Here is a 16,854-nt window from a genome sequence, read left to right on the forward strand (position 1 = left end):
TGTAAAGTTAACTGGAGAATTAAAATTATGTATGAAAGTGCTTGACAAAGTACCTAGGACAGAATAAGTAATCAGTAAATGGGCATTATAACTATTATCAATGTTATCCCCTAAGAGTACAAGGAAACTCTTAAAAACATCTTTGTATGAATCTGCCTATCTGAACAAGAACTAGATATCAATAGTATTGATTTATAATCATTTCAATTTCTTTCAGTTTCTAATTTGAAATTATTTATTTAAGCAAAATAGTTAATAAAAAAGTCATATATTTAAAATTTGCTATCGGTGGAGGGAGAAATAAGATGTAACACTTTAATAAACAAATTAATTTCTTTTGATTGAAGTGCAAAAAGAAATCCAATTCTACATTATCTAGGTAGCTAAGGAGCTCTTCAATATTTGTGACATAGTCTTGCTCACCTAATTGTTTGGGCATCGCTGCATAAAACCTTTTAAAAATTCTATGCAAATCATAAGTTTAAAAGTATTGGTTTTATCTATGCAGAAAGGATAAAAGAGGAAAAGGACTTTGCTTTACTACATACCAAAGAAGGCTACCAACCCTGAATATTTTACTTCAAAACCTTATTTCAAACTACTAAAGAAAAGAAAAGAATGGAAGTCAGAGGATTGTTTTTTACTTGGAGTCAGCAGTAAAGGGCTACCACTGCTGCCATAGCAACCGGCTTGCTAGGTGGCTTTGCTAAGGAAGCGTCTCTCCAGACCAGCTGCCAATCTCATTTGCATCTTTCTCAGTAAAGTTGCTTCCAGAATGTTTCTAGAACATTGATCTCAATTTCATGAAACCTCAGTTATGACCTCCTCTCTGTTCCTCTCTATCCCGCAACCAACTCCCTTACTCCACAAAATTCAAACTTAGCTCTCCCCCTCCCCTCCTGCCCTGGTAGAAGACAGTGATTTGTCACGTGATGAATCAAAGACTGCCAATGAACTAGGAGTCAGCCCTCTTGCATATTAAAATAGAATCCTTGGCAGATACCCATTCAAGATTTTAGTTTTGAGACACTGCTCCCAATTATTGAAACTAAGGCCGGTCCTTAGAGAATGGAAGTAGGAGGGAATAGTGGTTGGGGGCTTAGGCTCTGCAGTTAGATACACCTGATACCAAAGGTCAGGTTCTCCCTGCCCCACCTCCTCTCACACCCACCCTCCCTGTCCCTACTCCCCAAGGAAAAAACTCTGAGGCAGAGATTTTTATGCAGGAGTTTACTGGGGATGAGCATCACCTGTAAAGGAAAGGGAAGCAGGACCGGGCAGAAGGAGCAGTTCAACCGCAATTCACTTGCAGTAGAGGCTTGGCTGACCCTGCAGGGTGCTCTGGAGGTGCTACAGCCCTTCAGGGTTGGCCTGCCTTTGCCAGAAATTTGAACTGGCAGTATCAGTCGTCACAGAGACTTGCAGCTCAAGGTCATTAGGACTGTAGGAGCTCAGAGGTCCCACAGGTCTGCTAGCACCTGTAGAACAAACCTTCACCTGGCAGTGCAGACAGCTCTGGGCTACATGAGTGTGCAGGGACGAGGAGAACCGGGCACCTCAGACGGGGCCAGGTGTGCAGTATAACGAGGACACCTGTTCTCCTTGCACGTAGCTCCAGAAATAACTCCAGACTTTTGTTGAGCACTTCAGAGTCTGATGCTGAAGTTGTAAAGAATTACTCAAACGTGTTCCTCTAGAGAGGGAACCCCTAGGGCCTGGGTCTCTCTCTGCCTATTTCCTGATCAGGAATTCCAATTAATAATTGATAAAGATGTGATTTTTGTTTGCCATTCACATTGGTGTTTTTAACAGTGCTTTGAGCTTACTGTTGAGCTTATCATATTGGGATTTTTTTGTGTGTGCAAAATGAGTGTAATTTTCCCTAAATTCATGTATGTGAAAATAAGGGAAGTTGCTTGTGGGCTGACTCATATTGTTCTACATAAGAATACTGTTAAAGATACAGCAAAGTTATTCTAATACCTTAGTTTTATTTTTGTTGTTTGTGTTTTGTTTTTGAAACTTTAGGCCAAGTTCTTTATGAAGAGCATAATAGTGAAAAATAGTACGCTTTTAAAAAAAGAATCACTGTATATAAAATGTTTGAAAATTTTAATTTTATTTCACATGTGCAGACACAAAGGTTGGAGAAATGCAGCAATGTGAACTAAATTTTGTAAATACTCCACTTCTTTACACTGTTGCGCTGCCAGTGCATATTGTACAAAAGAAAATGGTTTCATAAATTAATTGATTCAAAAGCAGGTGCCAATGTTTTACATTTTTTATTTTAAAAATTATTTTTATATAATGAAATTTTTTTTAAAGGTTGCTGGGCAGCTTCTGATGCATCAAGTTAGATCAAGCCTCACTTGACGGCTGCCAATTATTGGGTTAGTTTTCCACTGCTGCTGAACAAATTCCCACAAACTCAGCGCTTAAAACAGCATCCATGTATTAGTTCACTGTTCTGCAGATCAGAAGGTTGAACGAGCTTGGCTGGGTCCTCTGCTTGAGTTCACCTCTGAACTCTTACCTGGTTTGCTCAGTTGTAGGCCTGAGGTTCCTGTTTCCTTGCTGGCTGTTGGCCAGGGGTCACTCAGTCCCAGAGGCTAGTCTCCAATCTCTGTACATTGTCCTCTCCGTCTTCAAGGCCAGCAAATGGTGTTGAATCTTCTCCTGTCTCTTCTCTTTCTGATGTCCTCTTCTGCTACCAGCTGATGAAAACCTGATACTGTAAAGGGCTCTTGTTAGGTTAGGTCCACCCAGATAATCTCCCTATGTTAAGTTCAGTTGATTATCAACCTCAATTACATCTGCAGGATCTCCTTTGCCATGTAACATAGGTAATCGGAGTAAAACCAGGGGTGGAAGGTCATGGGACCATCTTAGGACTCTGCGCTTCACAGTTCATGTAAAGGACCCAGCAGAATGCCGACCCACTGGCTTCCTTTTTGGTGCCTGGGGACCAAATAGCAACTTTTCCTTGATCCCTGGAGGGACTGATCATCGTGAATCTACCCACAGAGTCCTAAGAAAGGTTTCTTGGTGAGCAGACCCCTGCATTTTGTGGGGGGTTGTCAGACACTCCTGCAGACAGAGGTGTGGTGATATGTCAGTCAGGGCCTTTGAGACTGAGACTCCCCACCTGTCAACCCACAGGACATCATCTGTTGAGTGAACACTTTGGACATCAGTGGGTAGGGGTACTTGTACCAAATGCTGACCCACTCATTGGTGCCAAATGTCATGGAAATTTGCCTCACCAGCACTTCTTCCCCAATGCTCTTCCTGATCAGGAGGGTCCCCTATGGCACTTATGGGATGGGGAAGTACAAGCATACAGCACATCAATTCCTCCTAGACATTCAAATATAGATGCGACTGTAGTACACTGACTTGGCTCAAACGCCCTATGGACAAGTTTATGTTAGCTTCTTTTTCCCTGCGAGATCCCTGCCCAAACCCCATCAAGTGAGCTTCTCCCTAAAGGGCCAGGTATGATGGTCACGAGGGCCTGTATTCAAAAGAGCCATGAAAGTTTTGAGGCGCTGCCACCAAAGTTCCCCAGCATACTTAGATGGGTATGTTTGAGGACAAGGAGACCTTTTTCCCACCTCTAATCATTTTTTTTCCTTAAAGCATCTGAGAGCCAGGAGGAGGGAGAGGAGAGAGCTGCTCTGGGCCAGTAAGCAAGCACATTTACTTTCAGTTTCAAGTGGCTGCCTGTTCAGACTCAACCAACCAAGCTGTTTTTGATTTTGGCTCACCCAAAACTCTGTGTCCTCACTGTTGGCACCATTTATTTTAGCCCTGGGGACCCTTTGACTCAGCAGCCAAGCCACATTGCCTTCTGGCTGGGTTTACAGGGCATGGTAACCTCCATTCCTCCTCCTGCCTGGAGGAGAGTGGGCAATAGCCAGTGCACCATTTGGAAGGCTTCTTCAATTCTTACCACGCAGCCTGTAAATATTCACTGAGAGCTAAGGCAGTGAGAGACCCTTACTCCCCACCCATCACTAGTTGGCAAGAGTATTCACTTCCCAATCCCAGGAAGTCTTCCTATCCCAGCCCTTGGAACGTTTTGTCCCTCTTCCAGAAAGCCATGACTCTATCAGAATCCTATCCTCTCAGCAAAACTGTCAAGAACTGGGGAGGGTCTGAGATTTTACCCTGTTTACAAGCCAACAAGTTAGCCTGTTACTGCTTTGAGAAATCTGCTGTACAACATTGTACTTAGAGCTGACAATACTGTATTGTACACTTAAAAATTAAGAGCGTAGATCTCATGTTAAGTGCTCTTACCACGATAAAATAAAATAAAAATTGTAAAGAACCAAAAGAAAAAAAAAAGGAGGAGGAGAAGAGGGAAAAAAAAAAAACCTTCCCAAGGTCTTTATACTCTTCTTTTTTATCAGCAAAATAGAGGCATGATGGTTATGAAGCTAGGCTCTAAAGGCACACCTCCTAGATTTGAATCCTAGGTTTTCCATCTTGTTAGCTGTGTGACCTTGGACAAATTACATAACAGCTCTTTGACTCCATTTCCCCAGCTGTAAAATGGGGATAATAGTATCTTTTATAAGGGTGCTATGAGGATTAAAGATGTCAATCCATGTAAAGACACTTAGGCCCTGGCACTCAATAAATGTTACTACTGCATGAGATGCTAAATAAATATTTTAAACAATGACTCGTACGGTACATATAAACCAATTAAATCTTTGTTCCTAAAAGAACAGAACATTCATAAAAGTATAGTTCTGTCAGTTATTTTCATCTACTGGCCAAGCAACAATAATGGTGGATGTACATGTATGGTTTCTTAACAGGAAGGAATAGGGCTCCGGTTGATTGAGTGCCTACTGTTTGCTCATCACAGTGTAGATACTTTTACCTAGATTGATTGTGTTACTTTATTTTCACAACAAGCCTGCAAATTGGGCATTTTGCCCCCATTTTTCCTTAGGATGAAACTTGCCCAAGGTTAGTAATTTGTTCCAAATCACAGCACCTAGCAGGTCTGGATGTGAATTCAGGTGGGTCTGACTGCAGCATACAATATATTGACACAGGTGTCCACAGATGCTCTGGACGCTGCCACCTAATTTCCTAGGTCTACCAGAAAGAGGACAAATGGAAATCATTATAGTTGAAGGAGTTCAGTGCCAGTAAGAGCCAAGTTATTCATCGGCTCTACCAAACTTCATGGTTTTCTGTTTTCATATTTAAACAGGGTGTTGGTCTAGGTATAATACTCCAGGTGACCAAATCTTTGCTTTGATCGTTAATTTACTATCCTATGAGAAAGTAAATTAGAAGAAAATGTGTTGGGACTTGAAGGAAAAATTAATATAGATGCCCTAGAAAAGATGGGATGGGGTGAGCGGGGTGGCCATGCTAGGACATGTAATGACCAAAAAATGCACTGTCACTAGGGCCGAATTTTATCTTTATTCAAATGTTGGATAAGCTACCATTTAGTGAAACCTACCTATTCTCTGTCTGTTGGGAAGTATCATGGAGTTTTTTTTGGAGGCACTGTTTTAAATGTTCAGGAACAGAAGCAACCATCCAGGGTTAGAAAAGTAAATCAAAGAAACAAATGTCTTCTTTTGCTGTAGAAGTATCTGTATCAAATTACTAATGTTGAACTAAAGGGACTCGGAATATTTCATTTATTTGCTTATGTAACTTTTACTCACTATTTTCATTTTGTGGTGAGTAAAGGAAAAATGGAATAAGAAAAAGATGACCTTTCCATTTTGTCCTAAAATAGAAAACAGGAAGAATGAGCACTGCCCTCTTTTGGTTACACAATATAATAATCTTAACGCTGAACAGCTGGCAGGATGTGTTAGTCATCACCAAATGAGCAGAGACACTTACTTACCTGGCCTGAGTCAAGTTTTAGACTGTGTCCTCATAATATCTTTCTTCTGCAAAGTAATCACAAGGGTTCCAAACTCTTTGTCTTTTAATCGTAGACAGAGAAAGTTTAGGTGGCTTGTTTAGATTCTCTTGCAGATGGCTGACAGTTCGAATCGTATTTAATCATTCTAAAGCATTCAGAGTAGACAAAGAGGAGACACAGGAGAACTTTTTGTTTAATCATTAGACCCAATTTCACAATTGCCCCAGGGGCCGAGAACTTGAGCGAGAGGCTAGACTCCCTTAAACAAGAAACGCTGTGCAGAGGCTGCTGGGTCCCCACTGCAGGGTTTCGTCTACACCAAGTGAGGAAGGAAGAATAGGAGGTCTGGGCTCGGAATCAGCGCATTCCAGGAGTGTCCTGTATTCTAAGGAAACACTGTACTGTGTTAGAAGGAAGCCTTGAGAAGTTTCCTGGGGGGTCCTGCCTGGGGCTGGCCTCTTCCTCTGCATTAGCTGCAGGGAAACCATAGTCACTGTTGGGATGTGACACATGACTCATTAACAGTGGGCCTGAAGAAAAGACTCGAGTGTGTTGGTGGAGGGTATATATCTTATTTTTAAATTGAAGTATAGTATAGTTGATTTACCATGTTGTGTTAGTTTCAGGTGTACAGCAAAGTGATTCAGTTTTATATATATATGTGTGTGTGTGTGTATATGTATGTGTGTATATATATATATATATATATATATATATATATATTCTTCAGATTCTTTTCCATTATGGTTTACTACAAGATATTGAATAGAGTTCCCTGTGCTATACAGTAGGATCTTGTTGTTTGTCTATTTTATATATAGTAGTGTGTATATGTGAATCCCAAACTCCTAATTTATCCCTCTCCCCTCTTCCCGCTTTGGTAACCATAAGTTTGTTTTCTATGTCTGTGAGTCTCTTTCTGTTTTGTAAATAAGTTCATTTGTATCATTTTTTAAGATTCCACATATAAGTGATATCATATGATATTTATCTTTGTCTGACTTACTTCACTTAGTATGATAAGCTCTAGGTCCATCCATGTAGCTGCAAATGGCACTATTTCATTCTTTTTTATGGCTGAGTAATATTCTATTTGTGTGTGTGTGTGTGTGTGTGTGTGTGTGTGTGTGTGTGTGTGTGTATCGATAGATAGATATACACCACATCTTCTTTATCCATTCATCTGTTGATGGGCATTTAGGTTGTTTCCATGTCTTGGCTATTGTAAATAGTGCTGCCATGAACATTGGGGTGCATGTATCTTTTCAATTTAGAGTTTTCATCTTTTCCAGATATATGTCCAGGAGTGGGATTGCAGGATCATATAGTAACTCTGTTTTTAGTTTTTTAAGGAACCTCCATACTGTTCTCCATAGTGGCTGCATGGATTTCCATTCCCACCAGCAGTGTAGGAGGGTTCCCTTTGCTCCACACCCTCTCCAGAATTTGCTATTCGTAGGCTTTTTAATGATGGCCATTCTGACCGGTGTGAGATGATAAGTAGAGGGTATATATCTTCAAGAGGAAACTGGTGAATATGAAGAAGAGAGACATTTAGAAAGGAAATATAATCCCCTCAGATCGTGTGTGGATCCAGAGAGGGAGAAATCAAAATAAACCTTTTAAAAAGTTCATCCGGGTGGCAGAAAATAGGACATAAAACCCAAATGAGGACTTGAGGGATATTTGGGATAAAACAGGACGTGGAAACTTCCGTTGATTCACCAACTCTGCTGCAGGAGATCTGAATCAAAGACTGCTTGCAACTAATATATTTTTTGTTGTATGACATGATAGCAAGAGAGGATGGAAAGAATTAGAACCTAATTTGGATGTCAGTGATCTGGATTTCAGGTTGGGACATCATGCCTATCCTTCAATATAAACACCTGGAACAGTGAATAAAAGGGATAAATAAAAATTTTTGCAAGTTGAAATGCGGTAGACTGTTGTGTATGGGAGAAAATAAGACATTTTTTTTTCATTCAGCTAACATGCAGTGTAAAATAAAAGTACCCCATTGTGTAGAAGTCAGAGCTTCCCACTTCTTGGCAAAGTGGCTGCTGGCATCTCCAGATTTCATCATGTTTCCATTTTCTCATCTATTGGGGATGGCAGCACTGTTCAGAGGTATAAAGATAAGCACTGGATTTAAGTATTTCCTACTTTCTTAGGGGGAAGTAACTCGAGCCCAGACTACCTAGATCACCATGGGCTTATTTATGTATCATTTGTCACATGCGCCATTCTGGCCCTCTCCTGCTTCCCTCTAAGAACAGATTTTGACCAGCAAGAAGGGCTGTGGAAGTTAGCAGGGGACCCTGGCTAATTTACACTGAGGAAATCCCTGTGGGGCAATGTCGTTTCACCTCCCTCACTCACACCTGTTGCCATGATATCGATTCATCCGTGTGCTCTTTGTGTTGACAGTTCCAGAAGCACCATGATGCTTCCCTTCCCTTTTTACCATGGAGATCAACTTAAAAAGATGAGCTCCAGTAGGAGGAGGAGGGATTGCACTGCACATAGCATAACGCTTAGAGTTGCAATTCTGCAGGAATTTAGTGCGGTTTTAAATTGGTACTGTGCATTTTTGGAAGGTTGACACCTACTGAAAGGGTGCCCCTTCCTTTGTTCCCTTAGACAGTCACTACCTCTGCCAGGGCCCTGTGCTCCCCCAGCACCTGTTGTGGGTGTCTGCTGGCTGGTCCCTCCGAGCAACAGATCCACAGAGGAGGGAGGAGGACTTCTGAGTCAATGGGGGAAGGTTCAGCACTCCAGCAGCCTAGCCAGTCTTAAATTACTTAAAAATAAGTGCAAGTGGATTTTCTTTGTAAAAATAAAGGTCTCGCATTTTTTGTGGCCTGGCATCCTGTCCATCCCTAGATGAAAGTGAACTAGGATTGCCTTGGTTTTCAGCAGCCGTTATCTGCTACCTTTGTGCTGAAAATGATCTTTCCACCTGTCCCATCCTTTACTCAATCCCACGGGACTGTAGCGAGGACTCACATTTACACTACAAGGTGAGGAAAGGAGTATAAACAAATTGAACATTAGCCCAAGCCCGTCAGCTCCATGTGATCAGTTTTCTTCATTTTGCCCCATCAGGTCCTTCATTCAGAAGAAAGGTCCCCACGCGGAATTACAGCCCTTCCCGGCTGGGCATCTGCCCCGATGCCTTTTGTGTTTCACCCCACACTACCCGTCCACCCAGAGCGGGGCTTCTGACAACCCCTCTGAGAGAGATGAGGTCTGTGCACAAGTGTGAAGGGTCTGAAACTTTACCCAACTTAGACTCTGACACGTTGGCCTGTTCCTCTTTCGGGAATGCTGGCAGAAGACACAAGACTCTGGGGTCAGAGACCAAGGACTTCACTACTCACAGCCCAGGGGACAACATCTGCTCTTTGTATTAGTTCCCTTTGCCCCCACGTAGCACTGAGATCATGCGATGGTCCCAAATGACACCCGCACGTGCAGGAGAGGGACCAGGGTCAAGTGCCCAGCACATGATCAGGCAGCAAACAAGCCCTGACCTACTTAAATGTCAGGGGAAAGGTCAGCCTAGCTATCAGGCGCCCTCGGCACGAGCTTGCCAGGAGGTTCAGGGCCCACGGAGGGCTGCCTCTCCCAGCAGGGCCCGCATACAGTTTATCAGCTTCCCTTCAGAGTGACCTTAGTCCACAAGCCCACAGCACTGAGAGCTGATAGCCCTGGGCTGGCTGCTGAAGACCCACCGAACGTTGATTTATTGCTGGAGGAAAATGGGGTGGTGGGATGTCCATGTGTCTCCCTATGTTTAAACAAAAACACCCCACATATGGCCCCCCAACCCTTTCCTGGTTTCAGTTCCTGCTGGACTGTTACATATACTCTCAGTTCCTGTTTGATGGTAGTACTGAAAAAGAAACAGCACCTACTCTCCAACTTGGGTAGAGAATTCAACATGAAAAAGGAAGATACGTGTAATCAACTCAGTATGTCCAAAACCAGACTTCTGGTCGTGTCCACAGCCACAGAGAAGGCAGCACATCCTCCCTCAGCCTCCTTCTGTGCCTGAGCACCCGGCGGGCCGTCCACAGCCCGACCCACCGGTTCCTCCCGCTGCAGTCCCATCACCTCTTGGCAGGATGATTCCATCACCCGCTAGATGCTTGGTGGCTTCACTGTTTACCTTCTCATGCTGATTCTCAGTCCAACAGCCAGAGGGGTCCTTTCAGCATGAAAAGCCAGATCCTATCACTTTTCTGCTCAGAACCTCCCACTGACTCCCAGTGCAATTCCGAATGAAAGGACCTGCCTGGTCCCACACGATCTGCAGCCCAGCCTGCCTCTCTGATCGGACCTCTGGCCCCACTCCTCACTGCTTCCATTCCCATCACTCCACCTGCTCTGGGACTCACTGGACTCACCAAGCCCACCTGCCTCAGGGCCCTTGCACTGCTGCTGCCTCTGCCTGGTCCTCCCCCGACCCACAGATGCCAAAGGGCCTACCTCTGCTCCCCTTTGGGCCACCCCGACCCCTACATCCCTGCATTATGTTTATCCATGGCACTTACCACCATTTGACACACGGCAGACATCTATTTCCTTGTTAACTCTTTCCTCTGTGAGTCCGGGGTTCTGCTCACAGGTACCCTCCTTGCTGGGTTCCCAGTGCTGAGAACACTGCCGGCCACACACTGGCTCCCAATGAATGCTTGCTGGAGTCATTAATTCAACAGATATTTATCATCTGCCTTTTCAGTTTGTAGTCCAAGGGGAAGAGAGAAAAATCAAAAGGAACTTGTAATACAGTGGGTTTAGTGCCACATTGGAGAAGTGTAGGGTATCACAGAGCCACACAGGAGGTCTACACAGTGGGGAGCCAGATGGGAATTTATTTTTAAATACAGACCCTTGGAGAAGTCCCTGTGACATCCAATTTGGCATTCCCAGCATCCTAACCCACCCAAGGAGTTCTCGAGTTTCTGTTCTGATTGTGATTATAAATGCATCAGTCATTGCCTTTATAGGTAATAGCAGAATGAGGGAACATTTACCTATCAAAACTGATAGCCCAGGGCTTCCCTGGTGACATAGTGGTTAAGAATCCACCTGCCGGGCTTCCCTGGTGGCGCGGTGGTTGGGAGTCCGCCTGCCGGTGCGGGGGACGCGGGTTCGTGCCCCGGTCCGGGGGGATCCCGCGTGCCGCGGAGCGGCTGGGCCCGTGGGCCGTGGCCGCTGGGCCTGCGCATCCGGGGCCTGCGCTCCACGGCGGGAGGGGCCGCGGCAGTAAGAGGCCCGCGTACCACAAAAAAAAAAAAAAAAAAAAGAATCCACCTGCCATTGCAGGGGACACGGGTTTGAGCCCTGGTCTGGGAAGATCTCACATGCCGCCGAGCAACTAAGCCCGTGTGCCACAACTACTGAGCCTGTGCTCTAGAGCCCATGAGCCACAACTGCTGAGCCCACGTGCTGCAACTGCTGAGGCCCGTGCACCTGGAGCCCATGCTCCACAACAAGAGAAGCCACCGCAGTGAGAAGCCCGCACACCACAACGAAGAGTAGCCCCCACTCGCCGCACCTAGAGAAAGCCCACTCACAGCAATGAAGACGCAACGCAGCCAAAAATAAATGGATAAAATAAATAAATTTTTAAAAAAATGATAGCCCAGGAATGAACTAAAACAATGCCAAATCAGCTAAAACAGTTTTAAAATAATTGTGAGTTATTTTGCAGTGTTTTGTATACTTTTTACATTGAATTTAATTACCTTTAAAACTTTACTGAATATCTTCTAATTATACCAAATTCTCTTCTACTTATTATCAATGGGAACATGTTTCACAAAACTGTAGTGGTATGTACCTACATACCTTTTTAAAATCTGGGGCTTCCCTGGTGGCGCAGTGGTTGAGAATCCTCCTGCCGATGCAGGAGACACGGGTTCGTGCCCTGGTCCGGGAAGATCCCACATGCCGTGGAGCAACTAAGCCCATGAGCCATGGCCGCTAGGCCTGCGCGTCCGGAGCCTGTGCTCCGCAACGGGAGAGGCCACAACAGTGAGAGGCCCGCATACTGCAAAAATAAAAAAAATAAAAATAAAAATAAAAATAAAAATAAAATCTGTACCTTTCGTGGAATATCACTTCATTTGCACACACCTCTCCTTTCCCCTTCTGCATGACTTTCCCACCCTCCTTCGTTTGCCCTGTTTTTCTGCTCTTTCTGGTGATTTGTCATCCTTCAAACAGCAGTCGTTCAAATAAGCCATCAGATGGTTGCTTTCCCTGCAGACTCAGGGTTACAACGTCGGCTTTCTCATCATCTTCCCCTCAGTATCTTTTAGGACTCCCTCTGTTCCTCTTGCCTTCAGTTCCTAGAGTGTGTTTTTGTTGGGTTTGAGTTTGGGGGTGGGGGGTTGGACAGGGAATATAGGTGACATGGGTGGCTTACGATTCTTTTCTGAAAGGCCACAGAACTCTGCTCATGTGCCTCTTCCACTGTCACCGTCTCTCCGGCCGACCTTCCTCTTCCCCCAGACCAATGGGAGGCAGGAATCTTACAACAAAAGTCCCCTCAGGTTTACAGAAAACAAGAGCTAACAGCTGATGTGCATTAAGTGCTGACCATGTGGCAAACTTTATGCACACTCGTGTGGCTTGTGTCAGCTACACACCACAGGCTTGGCCCCAAGGCCACCTCAGGCCAGGCAGGGTGAGCACCTTGTCTGAGGGACTTGGGTGGAGGAACAATTTTTTTTTTTCATTTTGAGAGTAAAAATTTTATTTTTGAGCAACTTCATAGGCACATTTTAAAGAGAGTCCCATAAGAAAGCAAAAATATTACCCTCCCCTCATCCCAGAAATAAATTTAAAAGGCATAAAATTTCTTTTTAAAATCGTGACACTTGGAAGTTTAGCACCAACATCCAAAATTTAAGAAAGGGAAAAAAAGCATTTACATACTATATGTTTCAGATTTCTTTGGTTGGGGTTCTCCCCACAGGCTAATGATATTTCATCTTTCAACTCATATTGCTAAAACAGGAAAAAACAGGAAAAAAAAAATAACACCTAGTGGTTGCTGAAACTGGAGAGGTCCTTCCTGTCCTCCTTTCAGACATCCCGGGGTCTCAGCTTGCTGGAAAGTTGACTGACATTTTCCTTTTGTAGTTGTTTCGTAAAGAATAATCGTAAATGTTCTAATGTCAGTGTCTTGGACAGTTACTCTTCCACTTTACCGTTTGGATGTTTCCTTGACATTGGTGAGGTCACGGTCTGCTCTATGCTTTGTTTTATTTTTTGAACGGTCATTAAATTCTTTAGGTCACCTGCTGATGGTGGAGATGCCCAGGGGCCTGGGGATACTAAACCCAGCTCTAACCACCATGCAGAGCTGACAGGTCAGGGAAGCTGATGGGTGACAGAGCCGCAGGCAAAATGGCAGCTGCCTGAGAAACCCTGTGTAGGAGACTGGCAGTGTTTGGTCCTTGTCTCTGAGGGATGGTGATGAGTTACTCTTAGAGTGGCTCCTTTCCTAGTTCCCGTGGATTTGCTCTGGAATGAGCCCCACCCCATCTGGTTGGGTAGAACGCTGGGAAAGCTCCTCAGATTTAGTCCCAGGAAGATCAGGTCGGCCTCAATGATGAGCCTAGAAGTGAGATTCTCAGCAACTCTAGAACCTGCCTCCCTTCCCCTGCTGGCTCATCCCAGCACCAAGCTTTCTATTGTCTCACCAGCCACCTGGGGACAGCAGACCCACAGGATTCTGCCCTGGTCTCTGGGCTTTCTACCTGAGAAAGGCCCCAAAGGCTCCCCTCCTGGAATTCAAGCTAACGTGGGCCTGAATCAAGGGGGATGTGTCCTCCTTCCCTCAACCAACCCCTCCTGGGAAGGGGCTCCTGGAAATCCAGAAACTGCCTTGCCTTCTCCCACTACCCCTTTCAGTTTGTCCAAAATACCCATCACTGGGTCATTCTGGTTGGTTTGCACTTTATTGAGTCTCGGCTCCTCTTTGCCACACTGTTCTGTTGGTATCTGGGGCCATGAGGGCCTGGTGACCGCAGTGGCAGGTGCCACCACTGGGGAACCCACCTGCCTTGCATAGGAGCGCCAATAGCGGCTGCTACATCCTATGTGAAAGCTCGGGTCCCGGGTAGACACACCACCAAGTCAGAGTTTCCAGCCGGGGGACTTTTCTAGTTGTCAGCTCATCTGCACAACAAAGATGACACTAAACGAGGGGTGGGGGGGTGCCCAGGGTGGGGGGGGTGCCCAGACCCCTCCCAGCCCAGGTGACAGGCTCTCCTGCCCCGGCTCTCTGTGACGATTCATCTGTGGGTCACACACCGGCCCCACAGGAGGACTGTCCTCCAGAAGAGACTCCACCAGGAGAGCCTCACAGTGTTAAACAAGAGTTTCACACTCCAGTCTTTCATACACTGTAGTCACAATTTTGTCAGTGTTGAGTACCTCCTATACTATTAATTGTTTTTCTTTGAATCAAGTCAGCTTTTCACTTTTAATTTACTTCTCTGTTGTCCTAAACACTGTCATTTCCAAGATTAATGATCTGAGGTACTAGTTATGTATTTTCAAAAACACATAACTATGGGAACTGGAGTCTATCTGTGTCAACATTATACAACTCTTTGTTCCAGGAAGTTCTTGCCCAAGAAGATAAGGCTGTACACCAATAAAGTACTTTACTGTTTGCTTCAGAAAATTCCTACAAATGACTTTATTCAGGTGAACAGTTTGCTTACCTGAGCAAGCTGTCCTCTGACAGCAGTTCAGTCCCCCAGACCCTCACCTCCAATCCTGAACCATCACATCACAAACTGTACCCAGCCTGATCCAGTCTCTGCCTTGAAAGACCCACCTTCAACCCCTTGAGCCCAGACCTCAAACCCCTATAGATGTTCTTCCTTGAACTTTTCCTCTGACACACAACTAAAACTGTCAAAATGGTGGTCTCCCTTTTGGCAGTAAGTCTAAAAACAGCTTTTCTTACTCAGCCGCTTCTTCTGATGTTCTTTTGGGAGCTGACAGTCAGCAACTAGGCAAGTTTAAAATGTTCAGCTGTGCACCCCTGAGACCATTACACACTATGTGTAGACAAGACCCACTTCAAGAGCAAGCAATGAGAGGACGGGGTCCTCCCCTTCCTCCCTGCATTCTCTTCACGTATCCTCCCCACCAAGGCCCTTATTGTACCTAACCTCCCTCTGCTTCTACAATTCTGACTGCAGGACACAAGCTAAGGGGGCAGGCAATTACCGGGGGGTGAGCAGGTCATATTGTAGTGAGAGTTGTAAAGTAATGAGCAGCCTCTGTGGCTTGAAAAGATTGTTAAAACAATAATGGACCATTCCTGGAGTCATTCACTACAGTGGCCACTCTGTCGCCAAATTTCAAGCAAATGCTGAAATTCACAGCTCTGATACAGAGCAGTATCATGCCCAGGTAGTTGCTTACATGATATGATTTGAGAGTATCAAGAAGTCTTCTCTGCCCCAAGTTTCTTGCTTTTCTCCCATTTTCCCACAAGGCACAGGTTTTATAGGGTATGAAACTTTAACTTAAGGAAAATGTTAACTTCTTAACTTTTTAAGGACCGCCTTTATGGTCCTTTGAAGACACAAAATCTGGGGAGCTAGCATAATAACAACCATTGTCTTTATTGGTCATTGTCTTAGTCTGTTCCAGATGTTATAACAAAAGTATCACTGGGGGTTGTTGAAGACTGGTGGTTTAAACAACAAACATTTATTCTCACAGATCTGGAGGCTGGAAGTCCAAGAGCAGGGTGCTGGCAGATCTGTGTCTGGTGAGGGTCCTCTTCCTGGTTTGCAGACGGCCATCTTCTTGTGTCCCCACATGGGGGAGAGAGAGAGAGAGATCTGTGTCTTCTTATTAGGGCACTAATCCCATTCATGGGGGCCCCACCCTCATGACATAGTCACCTACCAAAGGCCCCACCTCCAGATACCATCACACCAGGGATTAGGCTTCAGTTTGTGAATTTTGGGGGGGACATAAACATTCAGTCCATAGTAACCACTTACTGTGGCTGGGATCTGTTTTGACATGTCTACCTGCATTACGTGTTTAATTCTTAAAGCTCCCTGTGAATGGGAGGTACTACTCTCCACAATTTAGAGATGAGGAAACTGAGGCTTCACGTGGCTTGCCAAGGTCACCCCGCTGGTAAGCGGCAGACCCAGGGAGCCCAGGTTAGCAGACCTTACTGCATTGGTAACATTTCTGAGATGGATTCAGAACGTGAAAACACCGGACACTGGTGTGACCCCACTGTTCTTACAGCTTTCTCCTTCTTTTCTCACTTCCTCATCAGGACGCCCCCCCCCACCACGTCAGGAGGCAAGACAGGTACTATTTTTAGCAACAGTTTGTCCATTCAGGTTCCCCTGGGCTGAGGCTGGGCAGGTTGGAGGAGCAAAGAGGAGGGAGCAGGGGGGTTGAAGAGAGACCCCGGCTGAAGGGAGGGGATGTAAAATGTGGCTGGATGCACAGATTCAGAGAGAGGCCTAGTGGTGTCCAGAGGCAGGGTGGGTGGGCAAAATGGGAGAAGGGCGTTGAAGACGCAGACTTCCAGTTATAACGTAAATAAATCCTGAGGATGGAAAGTACAGCATGGTGACCACAGCTAACAATACTGTGCTGTATATTTGAAAGTTACTGAGAGAGTAGATCTTAAAAGTTCTCATCACAAGAAAAAAAATGTGTTAACTACCTATGGTGATGGATGTTAACTAGACTTACTGTGGCCATCGTTTCACAATATTTACAACTATAGAATCACCATGGTGCACACCTGAAACTAATGTAATGTTATATTTCAATTACCCCTCAATTTGAAACAAATGGAACTGGGTCCTCATCGTCTCCCCAGGCCTGCTCTGCTCACAGGAAATGCCGTGGTTCCATTTGGG

At 45.0% G+C, this 16,854-nt stretch overlaps 1 long non-coding RNA gene across 2 annotated transcripts; it reads right to left on the reverse strand.

Annotated features, from left to right (window-relative positions):
- Nucleotides 1-2,095: 2,095 nt before the first annotated feature.
- LOC131742901 (uncharacterized) lies at nucleotides 2,096-15,762 on the reverse strand. Of its 2 annotated transcripts, none has more exons than XR_009331595.2 (6): nucleotides 15,678-15,762; nucleotides 13,998-14,113; nucleotides 11,774-11,975; nucleotides 10,474-10,653; nucleotides 5,894-6,059; nucleotides 2,096-2,734 (listed from the first exon to the last, which is right to left on the reverse strand). It is a non-coding gene; the product is annotated as an uncharacterized lncRNA (long non-coding RNA). The 2 variants fall into 2 exon arrangements; XR_010836735.1 differs by having other exon boundaries at nucleotides 2,106-2,710; nucleotides 5,890-6,059.
- Between the last annotated feature and the right edge of the window lie 1,092 nt (nucleotides 15,763-16,854).

This window comes from Kogia breviceps, chromosome 15 (assembly GCF_026419965.1).
Source record: "Kogia breviceps isolate mKogBre1 chromosome 15, mKogBre1 haplotype 1, whole genome shotgun sequence".
In the NCBI taxonomy this organism is placed as follows: domain Eukaryota; kingdom Metazoa; phylum Chordata; class Mammalia; order Artiodactyla; family Physeteridae; genus Kogia; species Kogia breviceps.